At 28.2% G+C, this 23211-nt stretch overlaps 1 long non-coding RNA gene across 1 annotated transcript in view; it reads right to left on the bottom strand.

The window, feature by feature from the left end:
- The window catches only part of LOC145288244 (uncharacterized), a 107221-nt gene extending 88628 nt beyond the window's left edge, over nt 1–18593 (bottom strand). Inside the window, exon 1 of the long non-coding RNA XR_013869275.1 lies at nt 18434–18593. This is a non-coding gene — a long non-coding RNA (uncharacterized LOC145288244). The remainder of the gene's footprint in view (nt 1–18433) is intronic.
- Nucleotides 18594–23211: the final 4618 nt, after the last annotated feature.

The raw sequence follows: 23211 nt of genomic DNA, 5'->3' as shown, positions 1-23211 counted from the left end.
AAGGAATATATAGAAGGGGTTATTTTAATTTCCTTAATCCATGGATTTTCAACAATGGCACATATCACCAGAGGAAATGAAATGCAGTTAGCAAAATATTCAGCTGCGAATGGACGCTATTTTGTTTTTCAGCACAATTATTGAAAATAGTTTTTTGAGTGGTTGTGGATAATTATATGGAGAAACTTATATGAAAAGAGAAGTTGATACAACATGGATAATTCATTATCGGAAGGAGTCCAATGTCGTTCAGGCTTATAAATCCAGGTGGGAAGAAAATCGGCCCATAGGAGAAAGTGATATTCCCATATAGCGAAAGTGTATTGCTCCTTAAATGCATTTCATTTCCTCTGATGATATGATCCATTGTTGAAAATCCATAGATTAAGAAAATTAAAATAACCCCTTCTATATATTCCTTTTGTCAAACAATAAATTCTTAAATCGAATATATGTCTCTATATGTTGTTTTTTTCAGAATTTTTAATATAACCACGAAACTTATATATATGTATATATATATATATATATATATACATATATATATTCATATGTATACATATATACACATATATACATTATGCACATATACACATATATATAATTATACATATATCTATACGTATATATGCATATATACACGTATATATAAATGCATATGTATACATATATATAAATAAATACATGTATATATATACATATATATACGTATATATATGTACATATATATACATATATATGTACATATATACATATATATATATATACATATATATACATACATATGCATACATACACATTTATACATAAATATGCATATATATCATTCAAACTCAGTAGTGTTTGAATATATGGTTTAATAGCATTTTTAGTCATTTAGAACTGTTTAAAGTTTTAACGCTCACTCATTTTCCGAGCAAATTTCAAACACTTATAGCAGTTTATAGATCACCTTCTGAGCTACTTTGTGAAAAAAAAGATTTTCAATTTTAGTTCAGTAAAATAAAAGTTATGATAAAAGTCACTGGACTCCGGACAGCGATTTGTTCTACTAATATATATATATATATATATATATATATATATATATATATATATATATATATATATATATACAGACACACATATATATATATATATTTTTATATATAGCTATATTGTAGTCGAAATTTCACTGAGGAGAAACTATTGTTGATTTTGTAAGATTATCTGTAAATAATATGTTCACTGTAAGTTCAAAATGTAAAAGTCAAGTATCATTGTTATTTTGTGTTATAAACAGAAACATTTATTTAAATAACACCTGTGTTATTAATAAACTAATTGTTTACTTTATTAAATTATTTTTACAATGTCATTTGAACTAATACAAAAGTCAAGTATCATGGTTCAAGAAGCATTACAAGAATATTCATTTAGAACAGCCCTGTCTTTTAAAAGAACCTACACTTGATTGTATAGGCTGGGCATTTCTGCTTGTGCGCCGATGAATTTCTCAAATGATGTTAGGTAGTATATATAATTGTTAATTAAACTCCTGTCTATAATCTGACTTTAATCGATTATCGATGTTCAATATATATATACATCATTTTTTTTCTACATAATATATATATATATATAGATATATATGTCTGTGTCTGTGTGTATATATGCACATGTATCTATATATGTCTGTGCGTATATATATATATATATATATATATATATATATATATATATATATATATACAGTATTCACTACAGGTTTCTTATAAATCTGCAATGATTAACACAACTCCAACTTAGTTGCAGACAAATTATTCTCTGTATTAAATATTTTTATCAAACTTGAAACTTCGTAAGAAAGTGAAAGTTATGGTAGCCATATATTTTTACGTTCACAAATCACACACGCACACACACACGTTTATATATATATATATATATATATATATATATATATATATATATATATATATACACCCCCATTTATATTTCGGAAATAAGGAATTAATTTTTATCCTTATTTTTTAATAAATAATTAATTTCTATTTTTGTTTACGATAATATTTAGTAGTTGGCTTTGATTTTTCTGTTCGGATTTTAAACGCATAATTACATATATACATAATGTATAATAACAACGAAATGTATATATATATATATATATATATATATATATATATATATATATATATATAGTGTGTGTGCGCAATTTTACTACTAGGGATAGTATTATGTTGGTGCAAAAATAATGTCGTTTTTTATGTTCAAATATATATAAAAAATGACATTATTTCTACACTAACCAAATACTATCCCTAGTAGTAAAAATGTTTTTATTTAGAAAGCTCAATAGTGCTATACTAGAGCTATAAATTTGTGTTATAATTCCTGCTTTACAAGGAACTTGCGTACAATAGTTCTGGCCTAATTTTAGCATATAATCATCTGATAGTTCATTATTTTAAATTAACAGAACTTAGAAAGCTCATGAGAGAATAAAAAATCAATTTTCCGGCGTTTGCACATACTATGAAAACAACTCACATATTAACATTGCAAAAAACGTGAAATTGTATGCCTGTGTGTCCGTTTGTGTACATTTCCCTACAAAATTACTCCGTCAATTTTCAGTCTACAGACTCGATATTTGACATAAGGTGTATTTGGCTGTCAAGGCGTTAAAGTTCAACGATTTGACCTTTGAAAACTCTACAAAGTTCCTCCGCCATTTTTATTCTAAACACTTGAAATTTTAGATGTAGATTACTTACACATGGATCAAACATTTTCATTTGATTTGAGTATCAAACACTAAGTTTTAAGAAAACAAAATAAAGGTCAAATAAAAAAAAATTGACCTCTGCGGTCTCACTAAATTACTTAGCCTATTTGTCTAAACATTTGAAATTTTACATAAACTTTATTCAGACATGGCAAACATCAGTTTTGGACCGAGCATTTGGCTGTCAATGGGTAAAAAGTTCAAAAGATTTGACCTTTGCGGTCTCTAGCAAACTATTCAGCCAATTTTAGGTCCAATCATTTCAAAGTTTACATAAAGGGTATTCAGGCATGCAGCAAGTTTTTTAATCAGTTTTTGGGTGAAAATTTGGCTGTTCAAAGAATAGACCTTTGTAGACTCCTCCGCCGATTTGGGGTCTAAACACTTACAATTTTAGATATAGGTTACCTGGACATGAGCAAAACTTTATATATATATATATATATATATATATATATATATATATATATGCACATAAAGTTATGAACAGTACATAGTGCCCGAGCAAAGCCGGGCTGAACTGCTAATATATTTATTACTCATTTTCATATAATATTATATATATATATACATATATATATATACATATATATATATACATACATAGATATATATATACATAGATATATATATATACATATATATATACATAGATATATGCATATGAATGTATGCATAATATATATATATTATGCATACATTCATATGCATATATCTATGAATATATATATATATATGTATATATATATCTATGTATATATATATCTATGTATATGTATATATATATATATATATATGTACATATATATAATATTATATAAAAATGAGTAATAAATATTTTATATAACATTATATTCTCCAAGCAATAAAGAAAGGTTTATGGGAAAATGAAGAAAAACATCTTTAGGTCATTGCATTTCGAAATAAATGCTTCTCCTCAGAAGAGAAGGGAGGCCAGAATTATACAAAATGCAAATATAGAAAAAAATGGTTTAATGACATTTAGATATGAAATGAATAATGAAAGAATTGGGATATGGGAAATAGCAATTAAAATTATGTACATCTTGTAAGGTTTTATCGAGTATATTAGTAGGTAATAGTACAAAAGGATCATGAACCACTATGACCTAAAGAGGTTTTGTTCTTTATTTTCCCATTTACTTTTACTTATTGTTCTGGTGATAAAGTTGCATATAACTTTTATCCCTTATCGTTTATTTAATATTATTTTTTTACTTTGTTGAACTATTCTTGATACGTTTTGCTTTGTTAAGATTTATTCTTTAATAGGTTGATCGTTAAACTCACTACTCGTTCAAGCAGCCGCCAATAGCGTAATGGTTAGGAGCCTTGACTGCCGTACAAACGGTCGGGTTTCAATCCTAGCTTGAGGTAGTTGCCTGTCTAGCCGCACTGATGAGCTGTGAAACAGCGAAACAGTACTGTATGTGGATGACTATATATATATATATATATATATATATATATATATATATATATATATATAAGGTAATCTAGTAAATGAATTGACATCGTATTATAGATCTGTGATTATGTGTTCTTGATAGGGACCTTTGGCGCATTATTTTATGGTTGGTAAATTTTAGCATTTTAGAGTAGCAATATATATAAAACTAAGTATGGTTATAAAGAGAGGTAAATATATATCTATATACATTTTATATATACACACGTGTATATAAACACACACACACATACACATATATATATATATATATGTATGTAAGGATCAATTGATGTAAAGGAATAAAATATAAAATTGTCAACATGATGTATTTTGGAATATAAGTTTTTGTCATTTCTTCTATATATTGCTCTGTATTCACATTGAGCTTCTTATATAAAGTTGATATATAATAATAAAAATATATTTCTACAGATATATATATATATATATATTAATATATATATATATATTAATATATATATATATATGTGTGTGTGTCTGTGTGCGTGTGAGTGTAATGTGAAATTTAAGGATTAGAAATTAATGATTAATATCGTAATAAAATTATCAGATAAACGAATATATAAGCAACAACTTATTCTAATGCTTTTTATATCTTAGTTGCAATTTCATTAGATGATAGAATGTTAATAAATATTTAACAAATATATCAGTAACGTCTGAGAGGTAGTGGATAAAGTATTGGTGAAATTCATTTCTAATTGCCTCTTTTGAATGGTTAGATATTCATTCCTCAGTGCGAGCGACACTCGAAATACAAGTGCGAATTTATCAGGACTCCTATCAAATTAGGCAAATTTCCTGAGATCAGCAGAACGATTCCAGAGTTCGGCAATAAAGACGTGAAGAAGATCAGAGGTTACATCAACGTAAACATTGTGCAAATAACACTCGAGATGAGAACAGCAGTCTGATTAATCAAAATAATATGAATGATCATTCCTTATCTAAAAAATCCAGAACTTTGATGCTATTGAGCATTCAATTGTGAAGGTAAAGTTTAGTTATAAAATTATTAATGAAAACCCTATAAGCTTGTTAAGTATATTTTGCTAGGTTCATAAATATTAACTATTAATAGGTTTCAAAAAGTTTTAATACATAAAGATTTGCTATGAATTATGCAACTAGTTTAAATGACATTTATTTGACAGTTTAAGTGCTTCCAAATAGTTGTCAAATTTCGAAGTTTCACGAAATAATGTTTTTTTTTTAACGTTTGATAAAATATTAGAATGGCTGAAGTTTCTTTTCAAAATGAATTCATTCTGGGCGATATAATTTCGTAATTGGAACATAAGTTTAAAAAAAGGATTTTTTAAAAGATTATTTAAGCCCTTTACGCAATTCTATATTTGATTTCAGTAAGCAATCGATTATTTAAACATATATATATATATATATATATATATATATATATATATATATATATATATATATATATATATATATGTGTGTGTGTGTGTATAATGACGTATGAACGCATACTCAACTACGGAAGCAACGATCAAACATTTCTTTATTTTTACTGCGAATTACCTAAAAGCAACTCGAGGGTAATGGTTTAAATGAGACAACACCGTAATGATGTGTAATGATAGTTGAAGTTAAGCAGAATCTGATTATTTAAGAAAATGGCTAAAAAAACGTAAAAACGATAATGTGGAATGTAATTAGCTGGGAAGCAGCCCTGCGGTATTTTGTTCCTCAGTCAGGTAGTTCCATAAAAGAAACTTTGCTCATGGAATTTTTATCTAATTTTGGATTCTTGTATAATAAATTTACACTAAATTAAAGCGATTTTTTAAAGGAACATAAACAATTCAGTTTGATGTATGTAAATAATATAAAGGTCATATTCAATTAACACACGCGAATAGAAAAGTAAGATCTATCGTCTTGATACCATGAAATTTAAAACATCTTGTTGCGATTAATAATATACGTGGAATATATATATATATATATATATATATATATATATATATATATATGTATATATATATATATATATATATATATATATATATATATATATATATATAACTTAGGAGTTAAGGGTAGGAAAGTTCACTGATTGATATAATAGTTAAATGAATGATTCTGTGCTACGAAACAGTTGCTGTCAAGAATTGTGAATGTCAACGTACTTCCATAATGAATAAATTGTAAGATGGTCAACATCATGAAATTGGGAATATAGACTCTTGTTATTTAATCGTTATATGAACCGCGATTATATTGAGCTTCGTAAATTAAGGATTAGTAGAAATAAAAAGTGAAATATAATTTAAACAAGTGAAGCATGCATCCCCCCCCCGTGAGTGCACAATGAACGAGGCATAAAAAATGACTAAGTTCAGCATTTGCCCCCCCCCCATTCAGCCCCAAATGTCCCTAGGGGACTCAAATCCTGGTGAAAATGAAAAAAAAAATGGTGCATATACGTAAAAAATATACCACATTTTTCTTAACATATACGTAAAAAATATACAACATTTTTCTTAACAGGAGGAATCGATAAACAATTTCCTTACAAAAGAGAATAAGCAAAAACATGATTTAACTATTGATAAAAACGCAGGTTATCTCAGTTAAAAATGAAACGGCAATTCTACACTAATTTCCAGAATAGAATGCCTCACCTTTCTAATTTAGCGATTGGCATTTATAAAATATAATTAACAGGCTAGATATTAAAAACAATATGTCCGTGTGTGTGTGTGTGTGTGTGTGTGTGTGTGTGTGTGTGTGTGTGTGTGTGTGTGTGTGCGTGTGTGTGCTTTTGTGTACGCCTGTGCGTATGTGAGGGTGTATGATCAGGTCATGTCATATGCTACTGGTACCATGTACCATGTGCCTCATGGTCGGATCACCGGCGATTAAACTGGTTCCCCACAAGACTTGTTTGGTGAGGAGAGTGGCTAGTCAAAAGGCGAATAAACCCTTTTTCGGGGTCAACGGCCAACTAGCACCGTGTGTGTTAGTGTGTACGTATGTGTGTGTTGGGGTTGAGAGGGCTCCCATAAGCAGGAGTGAAGGCAACCTTTCTAGGAGAAGCAAATCTTTGATTAAAAAAAACCCCATAAAGCAGGAGACCATTCCCCGCATTAAGCTAATCTGCAGTTTCACTTGTAGCTGGCTATCTTGCTCTTGCTTGTTGCCGGATCTCAATATTTTGAACCGAGAAAGAGACTTAGCTGTCGTACAAAGCTAAGACTCTGTAACATCATCTGTGTATAGATACTCCCTCAGGCATTTGTCTATTAAAATGGTCCTGTGGCGATGGAAGTCGTTTTTCGGCTTATAGACTTTAAGGGTCTGAGGGAGTAGCACTCGTCTGACAAGACGTTGCAATCATCATCATGTGTGAGTCGTGTGTGTGTGTGAGAGAGAGAGAGAGAAAGAGAGGGAGAGAGTGCGTTTGTGAGTGCGTGTGTGCAAGAGAAGATTACGTCAAAACAAATTCTATAACATTATGGCATTATTAACAAACAAATAAACAGTAAGGTCTTATTAAACAACTAATACTCTTGGAATCTGTCTGTCTGTCTGTCTGTCTGTCTCTCTCTCTCTCTCTCTCTCTCTCTCTATATATATATATATATATATATTATATAAACTATATGATATTCATAGTGCATATCGGTATCATTTAAATAATAATGACAAATATATATATTTATATATATATACGTGTGTATATAATTATTTGTATATATATATATAAGTGTCTATATAATTATTTGTATATATATATATATATATATATATATATATATATATATATATATAAACACCATTAAAGCAAACGTTCCCGTTGCATCATCGAAGTTTACCACATTGAACCTTATTAATATTAGAATGGGTAACCATTTTGAATTAGAAGTGTCTGTACGTACTATCCACTTATTCCAGCATTGCCTCCAGTCGTACTAGATTTCCCTGGCTATTTGAATCAAGTAGTGTCGACTTAGGAAAGATATGGCTAGAGATTGCGCAACACGTTCAGCACAATTACATACGCTGCGGTTCTCACAGAAAGTAGCTATTGTGTCTTAGGATTCAAGATTATATACATATATATATCTATATAAATGTATGTATTTGTATGTAAACATAAATGTGCATATATGCACACATAAATGTACATATAGATGTTATAGATGTGTACACCCACAGACACAGGCACGTATTTTAAAAAAAAATATACATGCCACTGTCATTTTGGGGCTACCAAATTGGTAAAAGGGGAAATTATTACCAACTCGCATTTAGGTAAAAATGCACTTACATATAAATAATTGAATTCATTCAAAAAGTATCGCAAACAAAAACAAAGAAATAACATCTATCTTTAAATCTCTCTCTCTCTATATATATATATATATATTTATATATGTATACACACACACACACACACACACACACACACACACACACACATATATATATATATATATATATATATATATATATATATATAGTATTTAAAATAAAAGTCCAGTCTAACCGGGAGATTTAATCGACATTAAATTGTCGCAACCTTCAATTTACATGTGTTTTTTGTTATATTGTACACAAAGGTCTTGAAAAGTTATTATCATTATATATATATATATATATATATATATATATATATATATATATATATATATATATATATATATAAACGAATTATAATAATTTTAGTATAATAATTAACTTAAAAAAAGATCGAATGGTTTTTTTTCTTATACAAACCATCTAAATCAGATGAAAAAAATCAATTATCAAAACAATGGAGCAGAGCTTAAATATAAGAAAATAAAATATACCTCATCGGATTTACCTGTCTTAGCTTTGCATCTGGATATTACGAAATATTAATTTCAACCTACGGATCACCATTAACTTTCTTTTCCTATTTGATATTCCGGAAATTTTTTGTCCCCATCACTATTCATATTTGCTATTCAATTTCAGAAACTTTTTGTTTTATGCTAATATGTTAGTATTCAGATTTTGCAGGTACATTTTATACTTGAAGTGCCATTTCATCATCATTTTATTCCGCTCTTATATTTTCTCCGATGAGAAGAGGCAGTCTTTGAAACTCCACGGATTTAGGATTTCCTAATCTAAAATTAAATATTCCTTATCGGATAATACAATTTTTGTTGTTTCCTTATAAGTATATATTTGAAAGTTTCGTCATATATATATATATATATATATATATATATATATATATATATATATATATATAAACGAACATATAACCTGCTTGATTCAATTCCTATGGCGCAATGAATTTCAAAAGAATTATTTGCGTCCTTGATAACTGGTGACTACCTTGTAAAAAAAAACTATACTTCTGAGAGAAATAAAGAAACAAAAATAGCTCTGCTGCTGCAGCGAAAGCATTCAACAAGAACAACGAAAATAATACAATTTTCGAAATGATTTGTATTAAATAATAATACGATATTATACTGTTGTAATGTGTGTGTGACGGAGAGATTATATATATATATATATATATATATATATATATATATATGCAATGAATGTGTGATGTATGTTTATGGGTATATTACGGTGATTTCTAGGTACTATATCAATACTATTGTGACTAGTATATATATGTCCACGTATATATATTTATGTATGTGTATATATACATGTATATATTTATATATTGATAAATACACGTGTATTTATCAATATATATATATACGTGTATATATACACATACATAAATATATACGCGGACATATATATATATATATACACAAATATATTAATATACATGTGGATATCTACGTACATATTTATATATACACATATGTACATATATACGTGTGTTTATATGCATACATATATATAGATACATATGTACATATATACACACATATATATATATACATACATGATTATATATATACATGTGTATATATATACATATGTATATATACATATATGCATTTATATACATCTGTACATATATACATATGTATACATATACATGTATAGGCACATACATATGTATGTACATATGTATATATATATATATATATATATATATATATATATATATATATATATATATATATATATATATATTAATACTAATTGTTTGAGTGGTGAAAAACACTATCGCATAAGAAAATACATCTTTAGCACTGTTGCATTCACTCCATTATTTCAAAGTACATAAAAGAACCTAAAAAATCGTCTCAAATTAGCATCACGAAACATGTTTTTTGTAGCCTTCTCTCTCACTCGCAGTCCCTCTACCTACACACACACATATCCATATGAATATATATATATATATATATATATATATATGTATATATATATGTATGATTATATATATATATATATATATATATATTTATACACATGTATATTTATGTGTATATTTTAGGCATTTCTAAACAATTATTTTGAAAAAAGATATAAAGATGTTTATTCACGGTACGTGCTAAATAAATTACCGATCTCCAAAATGTTCAAACATTTTGATTTCTCTTTTCATTTAAAACTTCATTTTAAATTATAAAATAATACACTTTTAATAACATTTTCATTATTTATTAATTAACGATCACAACCTTTAATTAAATCATTATTAGTATTCAAAATCCTTCTGAAAATTTTATGTATTTGTATTAAGAAAAGAAAAACACTATTATTAAAGTTATTTTGTTAAGTACTAAAATTAAAAAAAATACGCATTAATTTTTTTTTGCTTTTATGAATTAACGCATCGTAAACGTGTACGCTTGAAAAATTCTTAAAATACTCATTGTATTTTACGAAAACAAAAATCTGTGTTAATAAAATCCACATAACTCGAATAAAAATTTGTTTCTAAAACTAACGACGTTATCGTTGAATTGGTATTGCTTTTTCAATATTTTTAGCAATAAAATATTTCATGTGATATTTTAATGAAACCAAATTCTAGGAAAAAGTAATTCTAATATTTTAATATTTACATCGTACGCATGAATATTTAAACAAATTCTGGAAAATAATTAAAAAAATCTATGATACTTTTAATTAAAAAAATCTATAATAATTTGAATAAAAAAAATCTATGATAATTTTAATTAAAAAAATCTATAATACTTTTAATAAAAAAAATCTATGGATATCCTAAGTTTCTAAGAAGAAAAAAATTGCTAAAATTTCTACTAACATTTAATTTGAAGACGTATGGGCGGAGAGAATGACTCCCCCCCAAAAAAAAATAAATAAAATCTAAGTTTTTAAATTTCATAAGTAAATAATTAATTTCCTTGAGATTCGATCCCTATTTAATCATCATAAAAAATATTAAGCTCTTCTTTTTATGAATACTAAAATTAAAGAATAAATCGAGTAATGTAATTGCTAAAATTCTCGTTAATATGCAAAGAATATAAAGTTTATAACATCTTCATAGTTTTATATCTATTTTTAATTTTTAATTCTAAGAGAAAAAAGCAGACGTCATCACTAATTGTAGAATTCAAATGCTTACACTAAATTAAATATACACATTTTTTATAAAAAAAATTTTTACTTGTGTACATTAATACATGTTCTAATTTAATAAAAAAAAAACCTTATTTCTTATTAAAACAAAGTTAAATTTATTCAAAGAAATTATTACAATAAGCGTGGTCCGTACTTTTGTGAAAACTAGCCGGTATTTGTATTTACATTTGATTGAAAACTTGTTTTTTTTTTTTTAACTTAACTCGATTTCAGGATCATTATGCGTTTTTTTTTAATAAATAAAAACATATGTACATATTCTTTAAGATTATAATTTACTAATTACCGTTGAAATACTTCCAGTGAAACTAATACTTACATTTCCAGGACTTAATTCGGATCTGAAATTCGAATGATTTTTTGTAGTTTTTTCAACATTGTATTGTTTTAATAGGTAACTATGCGCGTTTATCTGTTTAAAGATAACATTCGTTTTATTTTAATCTTTCAAGCATATGGAAACTGGAAACGTAAATAAAATACAATAATTGTGGTTAGCTTCTTTTGAACATCATATCGGTGTTTGTTCGACCATTTTCCCCGTATCTATGCAATATCTTTTCTCTATAGATTTCTTGATTTCTTTTCGAAAATGACAACATTTTCGTCCGTTCATTCCGTCCTTTCTCAATGTCGCTAAAAATTGACGGAGAGAAAAATGAAATTTTTGTTATAGATAAACGATCAAATATTTTAATTACGTGTTATATTATAATAAACTGTGTTTCCTTTTAAACAATTAATTACTACATGACCTTTTAGTTTAAAGCAAGATGTAGTATCTATACTGATACAATGCTTTAACGTTTCGATTATTGGTCAGTGAAATAGAAATCCTTCTAGACTGAGTCAATATTATTCCTATAAATCCAAAGTTTTATTTTTGGAAGAATTGAATTATTTCAGTATAAACAGCCGACCTTGTGCATTGACTGTTTTTGTGTGGAAGCAATAACACGGCACATTTCATCTAAATAAAATGTTATTATTACTTTACATAAAACAACTACAAATCCCATTTTTTCATAGGATACTTTAAATCAACTGATGTTATATACGCAATTATCTCCCTTCGTGTTGCGCACTATTTATGCATATATATATATATATATATATATATATATATATATATATATATGTGTGTGTGTGTGTGTGTGTGTGTGTGTGTGTGTGTGTGTGCATATATATATATATATATATATATATATATATATATATATGAACACAAATGCACATACAAACACACATAGGGCCCCATGTACACACACACACTTATATATATATATATATATATATATATATATATATATATATATGAACACAAATACACATACAAACACACACATATATATATATATATGTATATCTATCTATCTATCTATCTATATATATATCTCTCTCTCTCTCTCTCTCTCTATATATATATATATATATATATATATTATCGCGGCAGAATACACAAATAAATGACATCTACAAAAATAAAAGGAAAAAAATAGCAACACATTAGTACTAAAAGGGATCAGTACAATGATAGAAATTCTTGCATAAGACGCTGAGATTTCGCTTTCGAATCTCTGGTGGCATATCCACGCTAAGGATTCGTATAACAATGGAACAAGTGTTCCTCACTAATTATATATAAATGTATGTATATATGTATGTAAAAATAATAAATAAATAAAAATGTATGTATATATATATATATATACATACATACATATATATACATATATATACATATATATGTGTATGTATATGTATGCATATATATATGTATATATATTTATATATATATATATATATATATTTAAATAAGGGAGTAGTCACCAACAATGTGTATTTTTTAACATTATTTTATTATTCCGTGTCTTGGTTTTTCATTGAGAATTATGTTTGGATCATTGTAATAATGTTTTTAAGTTATTGAAATTGTTTTTACGCGCGTTTCAGGCGTTCTGTGAAGCGTCCTCGTCAGAAATTATTTTCAAAAAATTTTTGGCTACTCCCCTATTTAAATATACATCTTTCTTTCGTTGGAATTTCTTAACCCATTTAATATATATATATATATATATATATATATATATATATATATATATATATATATATATATATATATATACATATATTGAGGATAAAGATTAATGATTGTAAATTATAAATCAGTTTCAACAAGATAAACAAACAAAATCTGATATTACTTCACACGAAACAAGATTTATATATATATATATATATATATATATATATGTATGTATATATATATGTGTATACATATGTATATATATATATATATATATATGTATATATATATGTGTGTGTTTATACATATGTATATATATACATACATGTGTGTGGGGGTGTGGGGGTGTATCTGTGAAGATATATTCTGTTCGCTTTGAAATACTAATAAGCTTAAATAAAGTATAAAATAAGTGAAAATTATATATTTTTTTGGTAAAATTGTTTTTAAAATTATATCTAAAATATATTTAAGATTTATCTCCAGAATTGTGTCAGCATGTTTAATACTATTTTGATGCTGTTACGTACGGGCAATGTTTGGTAGTTCATGATTCCGATACAATTACCGATTCTGATGTCGATTCTTTATAAAATTCTAAATATCTATCTATAAATGTTTTATTTGTTCTCGATTACCGTAAAAAAAACTTAAATATGCTTATATTTTCTCAAACGTAAAAACACATTTATGGTGGGGTGATCTAGAGATGGAACTTTAAATAAATAAATATTTATTACACTATTATTACTACAAGCAGGGGAACATCTTTCTTAAACAAAAAATCAAAAAAAAAAAAGTAATAATTTAAGAAATCGGTTTTGACATCGGAAAATAGGCTAAAAAATTTTCAATTCCGATACCCCCAAAAGCTCCGATTTTCCCGATTCCGATTTCAATTAATAATCCTAACACTAATATATATATATATATATATATATATATATATATATATATATATATATATATATATGAGGATCCATTTATATAGATATGTATATATATGGATATATATATATATATATATATATATATATATACATACGTATATATATATATATATATATATATATGCGCATACGTATACATATATACATACATGAAAATATATATTTGTGTGTGTGCTTGTAAATTTAGTTTATTGCCGAGTATATCTCTTATATTTATACAGAAACTAAATTATTAAAAACAACTGTTATAAAACGCGTACGTTATCTATCTATAAAGATTACCCTTAGGCATTTCTAACAGTCTTTAAGTACTATACACTCAACATTACAACATTACTACTCGAATTAAAATTTCTTAGATTAAATAAACCGTTCTCTTTGTCATTTATTGATGCCCGGTGTGAACGTGAACCGCACATTATTATTGTACCGTAAGTGTCTGATATATTAGATTTGAATATTTCGAAATATTCTAGTTTACGAAATGTTACGATTGATCATTGTATAGGGCTTTGTTTTTATTTTCATCAAGAGATTAACATACGCACACATTTGCCGACAAAGTATGTGCATACGGCATGTGAATATCAATTTGTTGGTCACTTAGTGTAGTTCAGTCTATCAATTTCGAAATATAATCGCCTTTCTTGCTTTTTTTTTCACGTCAACACATTTACAATCATCATATTAACACAAGCGTTTTTTTAAATAAATAAATTAGAATAAATACAATTTAAAGGCAGACTTAACCATGGCAATATCTCAATATCTATATCTGTTTTAAGATTTGAACGTATGTAACGTAGTCCTTCATATGTCAAAACGTTTACACATAGTATTCATCCATTAAATATAAAAAAAAAGTATTACACTTTCTTTTTCTCTCTTTGTCTCTTTCTATATCTAACAGATGCGTGCTCTATGACATTCTCATATATATATATATATATATATATATATATATATATATATATATATATATATATATACTTATGGGATTAGAACAAGAGTCTAAAGAGCAGAGTATATTTTAATCTATTAGTACGTTCATTAACACAATTAAAATAGAATAAAAGAAAACAGTACTCGTTGTAATATATATATATATATATATATATATATATATATATATATATATATATATATAATGTCAAGTCAATTAAAGGAATACATTGTAAGATGGTCAACATCATGACATTTTGAATATAGAATTTTGTCATGTATCCTTATATGCTCTGTAATTATATTGAATTCTTAAATAAGTATTCGTATATATAAAAAAGGAAATATAAGTGGATAATGAATATTTCCCCCCCACACATACACACACGCACACACACAGACACACACACATTTATATATATATATATATATACATATAACTAGACGGCCATATACATACATTTATTTATACATGCATATATATACACATATATACACATATATATATAAGTATATATACATATATATACATATATATGCTTATACATATATATACATATACATATATAGATATATATGCACACATACATATATGTACATACATATTCACACATATATATACATATATAGATATATATGCATATATATGTACATACATATATATACATATATATACATATATATACATATATATATATCCATATATATACATATATACATACATATGCATATATACATATCTATACATTTATATATACATATACATATATATATATATATATACATACATATGTATGCATATATATACACGTGGATATACATATATATACGGACAGGCATATATATACATATATATACATACATATATATATAGACACATATATATATAAATGCATATATATATACACACTTACATATATACATGTATATATATATATATGTATATATATATATATATATAGAGAGAGAGAGAGAGAGAGGTAGAGAGAGAGGGGGAGAAAGGGATATATATATATATATATATATATATATATATATATATATATATATATGTATATATATATATATTCCTTTTTTTTCGAAATTACCCAGCGTAGTATAAATACCTAAACCTCTCCCTGCTAAGAGAGGTTTTCGGACTAAACACTCCCAACCTCTAAAGCCATTCTTTACATGGAAAGGTTTGAGGTATTTGTTTCCGAAATGCGTTTTTAACGTGATGAGGTTTGGGGTGTTTATACTGCGCTGCGCGCTGCGTATTCTCGAAAAAATACTACATATATTTCCTCTGTTTATCGTTTTTTATCTATCTATTATTTCCGTCTTTCTTCATATCTATTAATCTTTCTTATTGACATATGTATTTATATCTGAAATCCCCCTAGTAGCCTCTCTTTTTTTATCCCTCTATTTCCTTCTCGTTCTCAATACTCGCACATAAGATATATATATATATATATATATATATATATATATATATATATATATATATATATATATATATATGTATGTATATATATATATATATGTACTTACTATAATAATCATTAAATACCTACAGACACTAGCGTTTCATTTCTTTCGGGAATCATCAGTGCAATTAACACGAGTCGAGAGATTCGACCCGGCAACAGGAGTCATGCCTCTCTTCATTTTGGTTGGTGCAAAATAATGTTGTTTTTTGGCATTCAAATTTAAGGCAGAAAACATCCTTTTCAACCAACTTTATACATATATATTTTTATATATGTTTGTGCATACACACACGCACACACGCACACACAAATATATATATATATATATATATATATATATATATATATATAAATAAGAGTAAACAGTTAAGAAAACATGTTAAAAACACTTTGAAAAAGAGTTAAAATATATTTTATCTGAAAAGGAAGCACTTGATAAGTAGATTATTTTATATATATATTAGATTATTATATATATATATATTAGATTATTTTATATATAGAGCATTATATATATATATATACATCTATTTACATATTTGTTAATTTTCTTCTCTCTCTTTATTTATCTATTTCGCACTTCTTTGTTTCTCTCTTTCTCTTTAATTTAACTTATACCTGTATCAGCTTTCCCTTCCCCCTCTCTTTTTCTCTCTCTCCCTCTATATATATTAATATGTATATATATGTGTATATATGTGGGTGTGTATATATATATATATATATATATATATATATATATATATACCCACACACCTATAGATATGTATATATATATATATATATAAATATATATATATATATATATATATATATATATATATAGGGAGAGAGAGAGAGAGTAAATAAATAGATATGTAAATAAGCAGATATATATATATATATATATATATATATATATATCCGTCTATTTACATATGTATTTTTATTTTCCTTCTCTGTTTTTTTTTAATATATTCCGCACTTCTTTTTTTTTCTCTCTTTCTCTAAAATTTAACTAATACCTTCCTCCACTCTCCCCACACCCTCTCTCTCTCTCTCTCTGTTTCTCTCTCTCTCTCTTTATATTAATATATATATATATATATATATATATATATATATATATATATATATATGTTTTTCACTTTCCCCCTCTATCTCATTTACGGCCCATTCGCCCTCACTCACGAGCCAATACACTCAAAAAATCCAACGCACCTACAAAGTATATACACGTGCCTTGTACACCTTACTTTCGTTACCTACCTTTTTCTTCAAATGGAGCAAGTATAATGGTGTCTAGTAAGGTTTCGTGATCGTGCTTGGCTTTTCGTCACAATCAAAATTTAAACACTTCCTCTGCTCCGCAGTCACACACTGTAAAAGATATATCTCCACGTGGAGTTAAATAGCTGACATGGGCGAGTTTTAAAAGTGCTGACAGGCCACGCCGTTAAAACGAAAGCATAAATAAAACTCTACATGCTTTTTACATGGCCCTTCTGTTTTACGGCATATCGAGCTTGGTTTTTAGTGGGGGAGGGATCATTTAATACCGAAGTAAGTAATTTTATTAAATGTTTACCATGGTCGCAGACTTCTAAAAAATTTTAATATTTATAGATAAGCTACTCGTCCCAGGGCGGGTACTGCGGCAAAACAAACAACAACAAAAAAAAAAAAAAAAAAGAAAAAACGTTTTTCTACAAAATTAATCGTTTTCTGGGGATTCTAAAACCAAGGTAAAGCACGGTAAACATTCTTTCTAGAATATTTATTCTAATTTGTTACACAATCTAGTGAGAACTAAGCTTAAGGTTTCTTTAGAACAAATCTAAATGCAGGTAATTCCGTTGAAGTTGTGACTAATGATTAAAAATGGAATCAAATAGAAATCTGAAATACTTGAATATTTCAATTAAAGATTGTGACCATATTGATCGCCAGTGGGATATTTTATCTATACTATTAATAAAATTCTAAATGTTTATTTATTTATATGTGTGAACACACAATAAAACTTTCGATTGGATGCACTGAATTGAAAAATTATTTTTTCCCCGAAAGAGGTGAGTCTCTAGATTGTCCTTATCTATATATGGTTCGTAACGAACAACGCTGAGTCACACAAAAAGCCCGAAATAAGGGTTTTAGGGCCGTTTAGTTTTTGTCAAAAAAAGTTACCTGCCCATGTCAACGGAATTTAGCACTGTCTGTATACAGTCGCGGTAACAGCTTTCGACATACGGGCAGGACTTGTGGCGCAATGGATAGCGCGTTGAATACGGATCAGAAGATTCCAGGTTCGAATACTAGCAAGGTTGAAATAATTTTGACCATCATTTTATCCTACGTTTACTCACTACCCTTACCCTTAGTTAGGGTATTTTTGTTTTTTTAGTGATTTTGTTTTGTGCATATGGCAATTTCCCATACACCGAGTTCACCGGGTAAGCGTTGATGGTAAGACGATGTTGAGTTTACTCGATTTTGTTTTTGAATCGGCGTTGTGTGTGCCGACGTTACGCAGGGGCTAGTAAAAAATATCATTTTTGGATATATTAATCTGTGTTTATTGGTAATATTTAAGAAATAGCTGTATGGTTACTTTTTGCTCTCTTTGCATAAAACTATGTTAATTAAATATATCCAACATTACGACCACTTAAAACTAGCGACTGTAGTAAAAAATTCGTAATAATCGGTTAGGTTGGTTGTTTTTGTTTTACGGCATATCAACCCTTTTCGGGTTATTTAATACCGAATCCAAAGATTTTGAAGAAAATTTTTTTTAATAGAATATATTTGTTGTTTTCACGTCGGTTTCTATTTAACCCATAGTTATGACCCTAACAGGTACTACCACTCACGTCAGAGTGGACCTGGGAGCAATGGTAATAAAAGGGTGGCTCCACACTCCCCAAAGCCCAGAAGCTGGGGCCTCACCACTGGATATAGTTTAAGGTCATATCCAGGACACCCATTGAGGGGCTTTTACCCTCTGCGGGGGGGGGGGGGAGTCGGCGTATTCTAATGCCCCACCGACAGGGCCTAATCGGTTAGGGATTTTTATTTGTTTCTGATTTATTTTTATTTGTTCCTGCTAAGTTACAATTTAAAGGCAGACTTAACCATGGCAATATCTCAATATCTATATCTGTTTTAAGATTTGAACGTATGTAACGTAGTCCTTAATATGTCAAGACGTTTACACATGAAATCCACACGATTTTGCAGAGTATGTCGTAGGTAACATAGCACAAGTAATAACTCGACTCTTTTTATTTCGTGATAACGGTCTTTATTTCCGGGTACTTTTCCGAATGAATCCAGATTGTGCTTTCGATCGTGTTCTTGAACGTGCTCTTCAATGTACTTTTCTATCTGGACACACGTTGTTTTTTATAGTCTTTTTCTTGTTCTCCACCGTGATTCTATTCGCATACGTCTGAACATTTACAAGCGCTCGTCCTAACTCTGTTACATGTGTATACGTTTATATACTCGTAGTGCAGACTACATTATGTTTAATATAGGTTTCGGCAAAAGAGATAAATGGATGTGTGTGGAAGGACTTATAAAATTCTAGAACCTCCGATTTTTGTGAATTTTTAAGCATTATTTTATATAATATTCTACTCGTTCCTCCCCATGGCTATACCAATGAACTCTATGTAAATATTGTACATACTCTCTTGCTCTCAATATATCTGTTCTATTTTACTTTTGTGCTGCAGTTATTTATTTTCATGTGTTCAGTCGAGTTTCAACAGATAGTTCGTACATTACGCTTTGAAAAAGTCCAAATACAATTTGCGAAGGCCAAATCGCTTCAAAAAAGGGGTGACTTGACAGAATTTAACTTTAAAACGCCTTATCTGGCAACTCTGGACAAAAATGTGACAGTGGCGTCCCCTGATGAAGCCTTATTTCGAATATCACAATATTATTATATTATATAATATATTATTATATTATATCATAATAATAATATAGGATCATTATTGTAATGATGTAAGAAAGGAATTCGTAGTTCTCCACCGAAGAAATAAGTCAGTGACACAGTACAAAAAAAAAAAAAAAGAAAAAGAAAAAAAAATCGAACATTCAACAAATAAGAAAAGAAAACATTTTCTGTCAAGAGGTACTGGCTTGGACTACTAAATTAAATACTGCCTCTTACAATGTGATATATATATATATATATATATATATATATATATATATATATATATATATATATATATATATATATATATATATAGGCCGATATCCCTAGTGTCAAATATACTTCTGAGGATATAGAATGAATAATCCCACAAGATTTGATATCTATGCAGAATCCAGGGGACCCATCGCCAAATCAAACGAATTTGTCATTTTAGTTTTCATCCATTGGTTATTGTTTTTTTTTTTTTTACATGGAGTTCACCACTTATCAAGGCCCAATGGCCACTCAGGGATAAGGGTTATTGTGTGTACAGTTATCAAAGGGATAGTGTAGCAATAGTATTGGAGAATTGGTAAGGCGTCATTACTTAGGGGGGGGCGGTTCATCAGGAATTTGTTTGTGTTGGACTTGAAGACATCCAGGTTGAAGTCGGGAGGGAAACAGGCAAGCGGAACAGAGTTCCACAGGCGTGCAGTTCTAAGAAAGAAACTTTGTTCATGGTATCTACGGTTTGATTTAGGCACAGATAGGGAGTGGGGAAAATTATTGACGGTGGTTTCAGCTAGTCGGGTGTTTTTTGAGAAAGATTGGCGAGGGGGGGGCAGAGAATGGAGCTCAGACGAGCACCTGCCATGAAAATAACGATAGAACAATGACAGGCTCGCTCCGTCTCTTCTGTGGGAAAGAGGTTGCAGGGTAGAGAAAAGGGCATCCCCCACCAAGTCACGGAGTCTATTTTGTACTCCGTCAAGGCAGGATAGTCTGTTTTTTGCAGCCCCCGCCCAGATGTGGCAGCAGTACTCCATCTTTGGACGTACTTGGCTCTTATATATAGAGAGAATTGCATCATTAGTGAGATATCTTCTGGAGCGGTAGAAGGATCCCACCATTTTCCCAGACACCTTGGCCATAGACTTGATGTATGTGTTCCATCTAAGATCAGGAGTAAAGGTCAAATCAAGGAGCTTATCAAATCCAGGGGCCTCCCTTAGACGAGAGCCATCCATTTTAATTGATGCCAGATGGGGATCAGAGCGTTTATGATGTAAGGATAGGAGCTTGGTCTTAGATGCATTAAAGGTAACCAGCGACCTCTTTCCCCACTGTACCACGCGCTCAAGATCAGAGGAGAGAGAATCAGAGAGAACATCATCATTTACGACCTTTGATGTTTTGCCGTAGATGGTCGTGTCATCAGCATAGATGTCAACGAAAGATTTTATTTACTAGAATTATTTTCTACATTTTTTCAAAAAAATGAAAAGTTCTTCAGATATCAAGGTGTCGAACTGTATAAACGTACATTTATTTTTGTTTTCTATATTCTTAAACCAAGTGATTGCTTCGACAGCATTTGCCCACTGGTTTAATTGTAGGTCTCGTTTGATTTGTTTGTTTACTCGAAGAAGTATTGCTTTGCTAATTCTACCTATTTCTGGTTTAGTTAGGTTTATTAAGCGGGTGCTAGGGTTATTATTGAAATCTCATTTGTGGTCTTTGAGCAGAATATATGCCTCCCTAGGTTTCAATTTGGCAACTTTATCGCTAATTTTTAATTTATTGGTGATTTGTTTACTTTAAGTATTTATTATATCTATTTAGTGATATATAAATGTACGTTTGATGAAACACAAGTATCTGTAGGTATTGAAATATATATATATATATATATATATATATATACAAGCAGCGCTTCCTGTGATTGAATAAAGATCAGCAAATGTTTCAGACTTAAACATTTTTATTGTAATCGAAATCGGTGCAATCTCCCATTTTAAAATCAATTGGTTTCCTGCTGTAGTTGTTGAGTCATCGCAGTGACTTAGTTCACAATACATTGTAGTCTACATTGCATTGCAGAGAAACTACTGTT

This window comes from Euprymna scolopes, chromosome 11 (genome assembly GCF_053919585.1).
Source record: "Euprymna scolopes isolate OS-2025 chromosome 11, ASM5391958v1, whole genome shotgun sequence".
In the NCBI taxonomy this organism is placed as follows: domain Eukaryota; kingdom Metazoa; phylum Mollusca; class Cephalopoda; order Sepiida; family Sepiolidae; genus Euprymna; species Euprymna scolopes.
The sequence above is the reverse complement of the archived record's forward strand: the minus strand, read 5'-3'. Positions and strand labels throughout refer to the sequence as shown.